The sequence below is a fragment of the Balaenoptera physalus genome (genome assembly GCF_965194825.1).
Source record: "Balaenoptera physalus genome assembly, chromosome: 10".
Taxonomy (NCBI): Eukaryota; Metazoa; Chordata; class Mammalia; order Artiodactyla; family Balaenopteridae; genus Balaenoptera; species Balaenoptera physalus.
In genome coordinates this window covers 52,442,283-52,453,121 of record NC_138889.1, presented here as the reverse complement: position 1 = coordinate 52,453,121, position 10,839 = coordinate 52,442,283, and the positions used below count along the sequence as shown (strand labels likewise).

The 10,839-nt window shown below is 35.9% G+C and overlaps 2 protein-coding genes across 6 annotated transcripts in view; one reads left to right on the top strand and one right to left on the bottom strand.

Annotated features, from left to right (window-relative positions):
* Nucleotides 1–10,839, bottom strand: part of CCDC90B (coiled-coil domain containing 90B) — a 71,415-nt gene that overhangs the window by 43,089 nt on the left and 17,487 nt on the right. The window lies entirely within an intron of this gene.
* The window catches only part of ANKRD42 (ankyrin repeat domain 42), a 119,331-nt gene that overhangs the window by 97,114 nt on the left and 11,378 nt on the right, over nucleotides 1–10,839 (top strand). The window lies entirely within an intron of this gene.

The following is a 10,839-nucleotide window of genomic DNA, read 5'->3' as shown; positions in this document are numbered from 1 at the left end:
ATTCACTGCTGCGGAACAGACTAAAGAAAAAAGAATGAAAAGAAATGAAGACAGCCTAAGAGACCTCTGGGACAACATTAAACGCAACAACATTCGCATTATAGGGGTCCCAGAAGGAGAAGAGAGAGAGAAAGGACCAGAGAAAATATTTGAAGAGATTATAGTCGAAAACTTCCCTAACATGGGAAAGGAAATAGCCACCCAAGTCCAGGAAGCGCAGAGAGTCCCATACAGGATAAACCCAAGGAGAAACACGCCGAGACACATAGTAATCAAAGTGGCAAAAATTAAAGACAAAGAAAAATTATTGAAAGCAGCAAGGGAAAAATGACAAATAACATACAAGGGAACTCCCATAAGGTTAACAGCTGATTTCTCAGCAGAAACTCTGCAAGCCAGAAGGGAGTGGCATGATATACTTAAAGTGATGAAAGGGAAGAACCTACAACCAAGATTACTCTACCCAGCAAGGATCTCATTTAGATTTGATGGAGAAATCAAAAGCTTTACAGACAAGCAAAAGCTAAGAGAATTGAGCACCACCAAACCAGCTTTACAACAAATGCTAAAGGAACTTCTCTAAGTGGGAAACACAAGAGAAGAAAAGGACCTACAAAAACAAACCCAAAACAATTAAGAAAATGGTCATAGGAACATACATATCGATAATTACCTTAAACGTGAATGGATTAAATGCCCCAACCAAAAGACATAGACTGGCTGAATGGATACAAAAACAAGACCCATCTATATGCTGTCTACAAGAGACCCACTTTAGACCTAGGGACACATACAGACTGAAAGTGAGGGGATGGAAAAAGATATTCCATGCAAATGGAAATCAAAAGAAAGCTGGAGTAGCTATACTCATATCAGATAAAATAGACTTTAAAATAAAGAATGTTACAAGAGACAAGGAAGGACACTACATAATGATCAAGGGATCAATCCAAGAAGAAGATATAACAATTATAAATATATATGCACCCAACATAGGAGCACCACAATACATAAGGCAACTGCTAACAGCTATAAAGGAGGAAATCGACAGTAACACAATAATAGTGGGGGATTTTAACACCTCACTTACACCAATGGACAGATCATCCAAAATGAAAATAAATAAGGAAACAGAAGCTTTAAATGACACAATAGACCAGATAGATTTAATTGATATATATAGGACATTCCATCCAAAAACAGCAGATTACACGTTCTTCTCAAGTGCGCATGGAACATTCTCCAGGATAGATCACATCTTGGGTCACAAATCAAGCCTCAGTAAATTTAAGAAAATTGAAATCATATCAAGCAACTTTTCTGACCACAATGCTATGAGATTAGAAATGAATTACAGGGGAAAAAACGTAAAAAAGACAAACACATGGAGGCTAAAGAATACGTTACTAAATAACCAAGAGATCACTGAAGAAATCAAAGAGGAAATAAAAAAATACCTAGAGACAAATGACAATGAAAACACGATGACCCGAACCCTATGGGATGCAGCAAAAGCAGTTCTAAGAGGGAAGTTTATAGCTATACAAGCCTACCTAAAGAAACAAGAAAAATCTCAAGTAAACAATCTAACCTTACACCTAAAGAAACTAGAGAAAGAAGAACAAACAAAACCCAAAGTTAGCAGAAGGAAAGAAATCATAAAGATCAGAGCAGAAATAAATGAAATAGAAACAAAGAAAACAATAGCAAAGATCAATAAAACTAAAAGTTGATTCTTTGAGAAGGTAAACAAAATTGATAAGCCATTAGCGAGACTCATCAAGAAAAAGAGGGAGAGGACTCAATTCAATAAAATCAGAAATGAAAAAGGAGAAGTTACAACAGACAGCGCAGAAATACAAAGCATCCTAAGAGACTACTACAAGCAACTTTATGCCAATAAAATGGACAACCTGGAAGAAATGGACAAATTTTTAGAAAGGTATAACCTTCCAAGACTGAACCAGGAAGAAACAGAAAATATGAACAGACCAATCACAAGTAATGAAATTGAAACTGTGATTAAAAATCTTCCAACAACAACAACAACAACAACAAAAATCTTCCAACAAACAAAAGTCCAGGACCAGACGGCTTCACAGGTGAATTCTATCAAACATTTAGAGAAGAGCTAACACCCATCCTTCTCAAACTCTTCCAAAAAATTGCAGAGGAAGGAACACTCCCAAAATCATTCTATGAGGCCACCATCACCCTGATACCAAAACCAGACAAAGACACTACAAAAAAAGAAAATTACAGACCAATATCACTGATGAATATAGATGCAAAAATCCTCAACAAAATACTAGCAAACAGAATCCAACAACACATTAAAAGGATCATACACCACGATCAAGTGGGATTTATCCCAGGGATGCAAGGATTCTTCAATATACGCAAATCAATCAATGTGATACACCATAATAACAAATTGAAGAATAAAAACCATATGATCATCTCAATAGATGCAGAAAAAGCTTTTGACAAAATTCAACACCCATTTATGATAAAAACTCTCCAGAAAGTGGGCATAGAGGGAACCTACCTCAACATAATAAAGGCCATATATGACAAACCCACAGCAAACATCATTCTCAATGGTGAAAAACTGAAAGCATTTCCTCTAAGATCAGGAACAAGACAAGGATGTCCACTCTCACCACTATTATTCAACATAGTTTTGGAAGTCCTAGCCACGGCAATCAGAGAAGAAAAAGAAATAAAAGGAATACAAATTGGAAAAGAAGAAGTAAAACTGTCACTGTTTGCGGATGACATTATATTATACATACAGAATCCTAAAACTGCCACCAGAAAACTGCTAGAGCTAATTAATGAATATGGTAAAGCTGCAGGATACAAAATTAATGCACAGAAATCTCTTGCATTCCTATACACTAATGATGAAAAATCTGAAAGAGAAATTATGGAAACACTCCCATTTACCATTGCAACAAAAAGAATAAAATACCTAGGAATAAACCTACCTAGGGAGACAAAAGACCTGTATGCAGAAAACTATAAGACACTGATGAAAGAAATTAAAGATGATAACAACAGATGGAGAGATATACCATGTTCTTGGATTGGAAGAATCAACATTGTGAAAATGAGTATACTACCCAAAGCAATCTACAGATTCAATGCAATCCCTATCAAATTACCAGTGGCATTTTTTACGGAGCTAGAACAAATCATCTTAAAATTTGTATGGAGACACAAAAGACCCCGAATAGCCAAAGCAGTCTTGAGGGAAAAAAATGGAGCTGGAGGAATCAGACTCCCTGACTTCAGACTATACTACAAAGCTACAGTAATCAAGACAATATGGTACTGGCACAAAAACAGAAACACAGATCAATGGAACAAGATAGAAAGCCCAGAGATTAACCCACGCACCTATGGTCAACTAATCTATGACAAAGGAGGCAAAGATATACAATGGAGAAAAGACAGTCTCTTCAATAAGTGGTGCTGGGAAAACTGGACAGCTACATGTAAAAGAATGAAATTAGAATACTCCCTAACACCATACACAAAAATAAACTCAAAATGGATTAGAGACCTAAATGTAAGACTGGACACTATAAAACTCTTAGAGGAAAACATAGGAAGAACACTCTTTGACATAAATCACAGCAAGATCTTTTTTGATCCACCTCCTAGAGTAATGGAAATAAAAACAAAAATAAACAAATGGGACCTAATGAAACTTCAAAGCTTTTGCACAGCAAAGGAAACCATAAACAAGACGAAAAGACAACCCTCAGAATGGGAGAAAATATTTGCAAACGAATCAACGGACAAAGGATTAATCTCCAAAATATATAAACAGCTCATTCAGCTCAATATCAAAGAAACAAACACCACAATCCAAAAATGGGCAGAAGACCTAAATAGACATTTCTCCAAAGAAGACATACAGACGGCCACGAAGCACATGAAAAGATGCTCAACATCACTAATTATTAGAGAAATGTAAATCAAAACTACAATGAGGTATCACCTCACTCCTGTTAGAATGGGCATCATCAGAAAATCTACAAACAACAAATGCTGGAGAGGGTGTGGAGAAAAGGAAACCCTCTTGCACTGTTGGTGGGAATGTAAATTGATACAGCCACTATGGAGAACAATATGGAGGGTTCCTTAAAAAACTAAAAATAGAACTACCATATGACCCAGCAATCCCACTACTGGGCATATACCCAGAGAAAACTTTAATTCAAAAAGACACATGCACCCGAATGTTCACTGCAGCACTATTTACAATAGCCAGGTCATGCAAGCAACCTAAATGCCCATCAACAGACGAATGGATAAAGAAGTTGTGGTACATATATACAATGGAATATTACTCAGCCATAAAAAGGAACGAAATTGAGTCATTTGTTGAGAAGTGGATGAATCTAGAGACTGTCATACAGAGTGAAGTAAGTCAGAAAAAGAAAAACAAATATCGTATATTAATGCATGTATGTGGAACCTAGAAAAATGGTACAGATGAGCCGGTTTGCAGGGCAGAAGTTGAGACACAGATGTAGAGAATGGACATATGGACACCAAGGGGGGAAAACTGTGGTGGGGTTGGGATGGTGGTGTGCTGAATTGGGCGATTGGGATTGACATGTATACACTGATGTGTATAAAATTGATGCCTAATAAGAACCTGCAGTATAAAAAAACAAACAAACAAACAAACAAAAAAGATATAACAATCATAAATATATATGCACCCAACATAGGAGCACCTCAATACATAAGGCAACTGCTAACAGCTATAAAACAGGAAATCAACAGTGACACAATAATAGTGGGGGACTTTAACACCTCACTTACACCAATGGACAGATCCAAACAGAAAATAAATAAGGAAACACAAGCTTTAAATGACACAATGAACAAATAGGTTTAATTGATATTTATAGGACATTCCATCCAAAAACAGCAGATTACACTTTCTTCTCAAGTGTGCACAGAACATTCTCCAGGATAGATCACATCTTGGGTCACAAATCAAGCCTCAGTAAATTTAAGAAAACTGAAATCATATCAAGCATCTTTTCTGACCACAACGCTATGAGATTAGAAATCAATTACAGGGAAAAAATGTAAAAAACACAAACACATGGAGGCTAAACAATACGTTACTAAATAACCAAGCGATCACTGAAGAAATCAAAGAGGAAATCAAAAAATACCTAGAGGCAAATGACAATGAAAACACGAGGATCCAAAACCTATGGGATGCAGCAAAAGCAGTTCGAAGAGGGAAGTTTATAGCTATACAAGCCTACCTCAAGAAACAAGAAAAATCTCAAATAAACAATCTAACCTTACACCTAAAGGAACAAGAGAAAGAAGAAAAAAGAAAACCCAAAGTTAGCAGAAGGGAAGGAACCATAAAGATCAGAGCAGAAATAAATGCAATAGAAACAAAGAAAACAATAGCAAAGATTAATAAAACTAAAAGCTGGTTCTTTGAGAAGATAAACAAAATTGATAAACCACTGGCCAGATCCATCAACAAAAAGAGGGAGAGGACTCAAATCAATAAAATTAGAAATGAAAAAGGAGAAGTTACAACAGACACCGCAGAAATACAAAGCATCCTAAGAGACTACTACAAGCAACTCTATGCCAATAAAATGGGCAACCTGGAAGAAATGGACAAATTCTTAGAAAGGTATAACCTCCCAAGACTGAGCCAGGAAGAAATAGAAAATATGAACAGACCAATCACAAGTAATGAAATTAAAACTGTGATTAAAAATCTTCCAACAAACAGAAGTCCAGGACTAGATGGCTTCACGGGTGAGTTCTATCAAACATTTAGAGAAGAGCTAACACCCATCCTTCTCAAACTCTTCCAAAAAATTGCAGAGGAAGGAACACTCCCAAACTCATTCTATGAGGCCACCATCACCCTGATACCAAAACCAGACAAAGACACTACAAAAAAAGAAAATTACAGACCAATATCACTGATGAATATAGATGCAAAAGTCCTCAACAAAATACGAGCAAACAGAATCCAACAACACATTAAAAGAATCATACACCATGATCAAGTGGGATTTATCCCAGGAATGCAAGGATTCTTCAATATATGCAAATCAATCAATGTGATACACCATAATAACAAATTGAAGAATAAAAACCATATGATCATCTCAATAGATGCAGAAAAAGTTTTTGACAAAATTCAACACCCATTTATGATAAAAACTCTCCAGAAAGTGGGCACAGAAGGAACCTACCTCAACATAATAAAAGCCATATATGACAAACCCACAGCAAACATCATTCTTGATGGTGAAAAACTGAAAGCATTTCCTCTAAGATCAGGAACAAGACAAGGATGTCCACTCTCACCACTATTATTCAACATAGTTTTGGAAGTCCTAGCCACGGCAATCAGAGAAGAAAAAGAAATAAAAGGAATACAAATTGGAAAAGAAGAAGTAAAACTGTCACTGTTTGCAGATGACATGACACTATACATAGAGAATCCTAAAGATGCCACCAGAAAACTACTAGAGCTAATCAATGAATTTGGTAAAGTTGCAGGATACAAAATTAATGCACAGAAATCTCTTGCATTCCTATACACTAATGATGAAAAATCTGAAAGAGAAATTATGGAAACACTCCCATTTACCATTGCAACAAAAAGAATAAAATACCTAGGAATAAACCTACCTAGGGAGACAAAAGACCTGTATGCAGAAAACTATAAGACACTGATGAAAGAAATTAAAGATGATACCAACAGATGGAGAGTTATACCATGTTCTTGGATTGGAAGAATCAATATTGTGAAAATGACTATACTACCCAAAGCAATCTACTGATTCAATGCAATCCCTATCAAATTACCAATGGCATTTTTTACAGAACTAGAACAAATCATCTTAAAATTTGTATGGAGATACAAAAGACCCCGAATAGCCAAAGCAGTCTTGAGGGAAAAAAATGGAGCTGGAGGAATCAGACTCCCTGACTTCAGACTATACTACAAAGCTACAGTAATCAAGACAATATGGTACTGACACAGAAACAGAAATATAGATCAGTGGAACAGGATAGAAAGCCCAGAGATAAACCCATGCACCTATGGTCAACTAATCTATGACAAAGGAGGCAAGGATATACAGTGGAGAAAAGACAGTCTCTTCAATAAGTGGTGCTGGGAAAACTGGACAGCTACATGTAAAAGAATGAAATTAGAACACTCCTAACACCATACACAAAAATAAACTCAAAATGGATTAGAGACCTAAATGTAAGACGGGACACTATAAAACTCTTTGAGGTAAACATAGGAAGAACACCCTCTGACATAAATCACAAGGTATTTTTTGATCCACCTCCTAAAGTAATGGAAATAAAAAGAAAATAAACAAATGGGACCTAATGAAACTTAAAAGCTTTTGCACAGCAAAGGAAACCATAAACAAGATGAAAAGACAACCCTAAAAATGGGAGAAAATATATGCAAACGAATCAACGGACAAAGGATTAATGTCCAAAATATATAAGCAGCTCATGCAGCTCAATATTAAAGAAACAAACAACCCAATCCAAAAATGGGTGGAAGACCTAAATAGACATTTCTCCAAAGAAGACATACTGATGGCCAAGAAGCACATGAAAAGCTGCTCAACATCACTAATTATTAGAGAAATGCAAATCAATTCTACAATGAGGTATCACCTCACTCCTGTTAGAATGGGCATCATCAGAAAATCTACAAACAACAAATGCTGGAGAGGGTGTGGAGAAAAGGGAACCCTCTTGCACTGTTGGTGGGAATGTAAACTTATACAGCCACTATGGAGAACAGTATGGAGGTTCCTTAAAAAACTAAAAGTAGAACTACCATATGACCCAGCAATCCCACTACTAGGCATATACCCAGAGAAAACCATAATTCAAAAAGACACATACACCCCAATGTTCATTGCAGCACTATTTACAATCACCAGGTCATGGAAGCAACCTAAATGCCCATCGGCAGACAAATGGATAAAGAAGATGTGGCACATATATACAATGGAATATTACTCAGCCATAAAAAGGAATGAAATTGGGTCATTTGTAGAGACATGGAAGGATTTAGAGACTGTCATACAGAGTGAAGTAAGTCAGAAAGAGAAAAACAAATGTCGTATATTAACGCATATATGTGGAACCTAGAAAAATGGTACAGATGATCCGGTCTGCAGGACGGAAAGTGAGAAACAGATGTAGAGAACAAATGTATGGACATTAAGGGGGGAAAGCGGCAGGGGGTGGGGGTGGTGGTGTGATGAATTGGGAGATTGGGATTGACATGTATACACTGATGTGTATAAAATGGATGACTAATAAGAACCTGGTGTATAAAAAAATAAATAAAATTAAATTAAAAAAAAAGCTATCACAAAAAAAGAAAATTACAGGCCAATATCACTGATGAACATAAATGCAAAAATCCTCAACATATTACTAGCAAACGGAATCCAACAATACAGTAAAAGGATATGCCATGATTAAGTGGGATTTAGGCCAGGGATACAAGGATTTTTCAGTATCCACAAATCAATCAGTGTGATACACCACATTAAAAAACTGAAAGATAAAAAACATATGATTGTCTCAATAGATGTAGAAAAAGCTTTTGACAAAATTCAAAATCCATTTATGATAAAAACTCTCCAGAAAATGGGCATGGAGGGAACATATCTCAACATAATAAAGGCCACATATGACAAAGCCATAGGTAACATCATACTCAACAGTGAAAAGCTGAAAGAATTCCCTCTGAGATCAGGAACAAGACAAAGATGCCCACTCTTGCCACTTTTATTCAACATAGTTTTGGAAGTCCTAGCCACAGCAGAGAAAAGAAACAAATACAGTAAGTCCCCTACACACAAACCTTTGAAAGTTGCAAACTTTCAAAGATGCAAATGTGTATTCCATCAACGTCAGGCATGACTGAAATTGCAGCCTGCTCTCCGTCTCCTGTTGCTGATGATCCTTCAGCTCTACCATCTCCCACCTCCTCTCCCTTCTCCAGTCAGTAACTCTTCTTGCTTGTTCACTCAATGCCAGCCCCTGTATGCCAGGTGTTGTGCTGTATTACTGTACTTTTCAAGATACTGTACTGTAAGATTAAAAATGTTTCCTTATTTTTTCTGTTTGTCAAGTATTATCTGTGTGAAGAGTATTATAAACCTATTACAGTACAGTACTATATAGCCGACTGTGTTGGCTGGGTACCTAGGCTAACTTTGTTGGACTTTACGAACAAATCAGACTCATGAACGCACTCTCGGAATGGAACTCGTTTGTATGTAGAGGACTTACTTACTGTAAAAGGAATCCAAACTGGAAAGGAAGAAGTAAAACTGTCACTGTTTACAGACAGCATGATACTATACATAGAAAATCCTAAAGACGCCACCAGGAGACTATTAGAGCTCATCAATGAATTTGGTAAAGTTACAGGATACAATATTAATATACAGAAATCTGTTGTAATTCTACACACTACAACGAAAATCAGAAAGAGAAATTTAAGGAAACAATCCCATTTACCATCGCATCCAAAAGAATGAAATACCTAGGAATAAACCTAAGGAAGCAAGAAGACCTGTACGCTGAAAATTATAAGACACTGATGAAAGAAACTGAGAACGACACAATAGCCAAAACAATCTTGAGAAAAAACAGAGCTGGAGGAATCATGCTCCCTGACTTCAGACTATACTACAGAGCTATAACAATCAAAACAGCATGGTACTGGCACAAAAACAAACACATCGATCAATGAAACAGGATACAAAGCCCAGAAATAAACCCATGCACTTATGATCAATTAATCTATGACAAAGAAGGCAAGAATATACAATGGAGAAGTGATAGTCTCTTCAATAAGTGGTGCTGGGAAAACTGGACAGCTACATGTAAAAGAATTAAATTAGAACATTCTCTAAAACCATACACAAAAATAAACTCAAAATGGATTAAAGACCTAAATGTGAGACCAGATACTATAAAACTCCTAGAGAAAAACATAGAACACTCTTTGACGTAAATCACAGCGATATCTTTTTGGATCTGTCTCCTAGAGTAATGGAAATAAAAACAAAAAAAACCAAATGAGACCTAATTAAATGTAAAAGCTTTTCACAGCAAAGGAAACCATAAACAAAAAGACAAACTGTGGAATGGGAGAAAATATCTGCAAAGGATGCAACTGACAAGGGATTAATTTCCAAAATATACAGTTTATACAGCTAAATATCAAAAAATAATACAATCAAAATTTGGGCAGAAGACCTAAATAAATTCTTGGCTTGACAGCTTTTTATCTTTTAGTAATTTATAGATGGTGCCTCAATGTTTTCTCAATTGCCTTTTTTACAAGAAGAAATCTGATGTCAGTCTTATCTTTGTTGCTCTGTATTTAGTATGGCTATTTAATTTTTTTTCCTGGATGTTTTTATTATCTTTTGATCTTTGCTTTAAACAAATTTTATAATGATGTGTCTTGGTTTAGTTTTCTTCATGTTCCTTGTACTTGAGTGTTTGTTGAGCTTCGTCATTTTATAGTTTCCCTCAAATTTGAAAACTTTCACCCATCATTTCTTCAAAATGTTTTTGCCACCTTCTATTTTTGGGCCTCAAGTTACACATATATTAGGCCAACTGAAGATGTCTCAGAGCTCACTGGAACCTTTTTTCTACTTCCTCCTCCCACATTCTTTTACACTTTGGATAGTTGTTATTGCTATATTTTCAAATTTTCCAATCTTCTCTTCTGCAAGACTAATTTTTTTTTCTGAG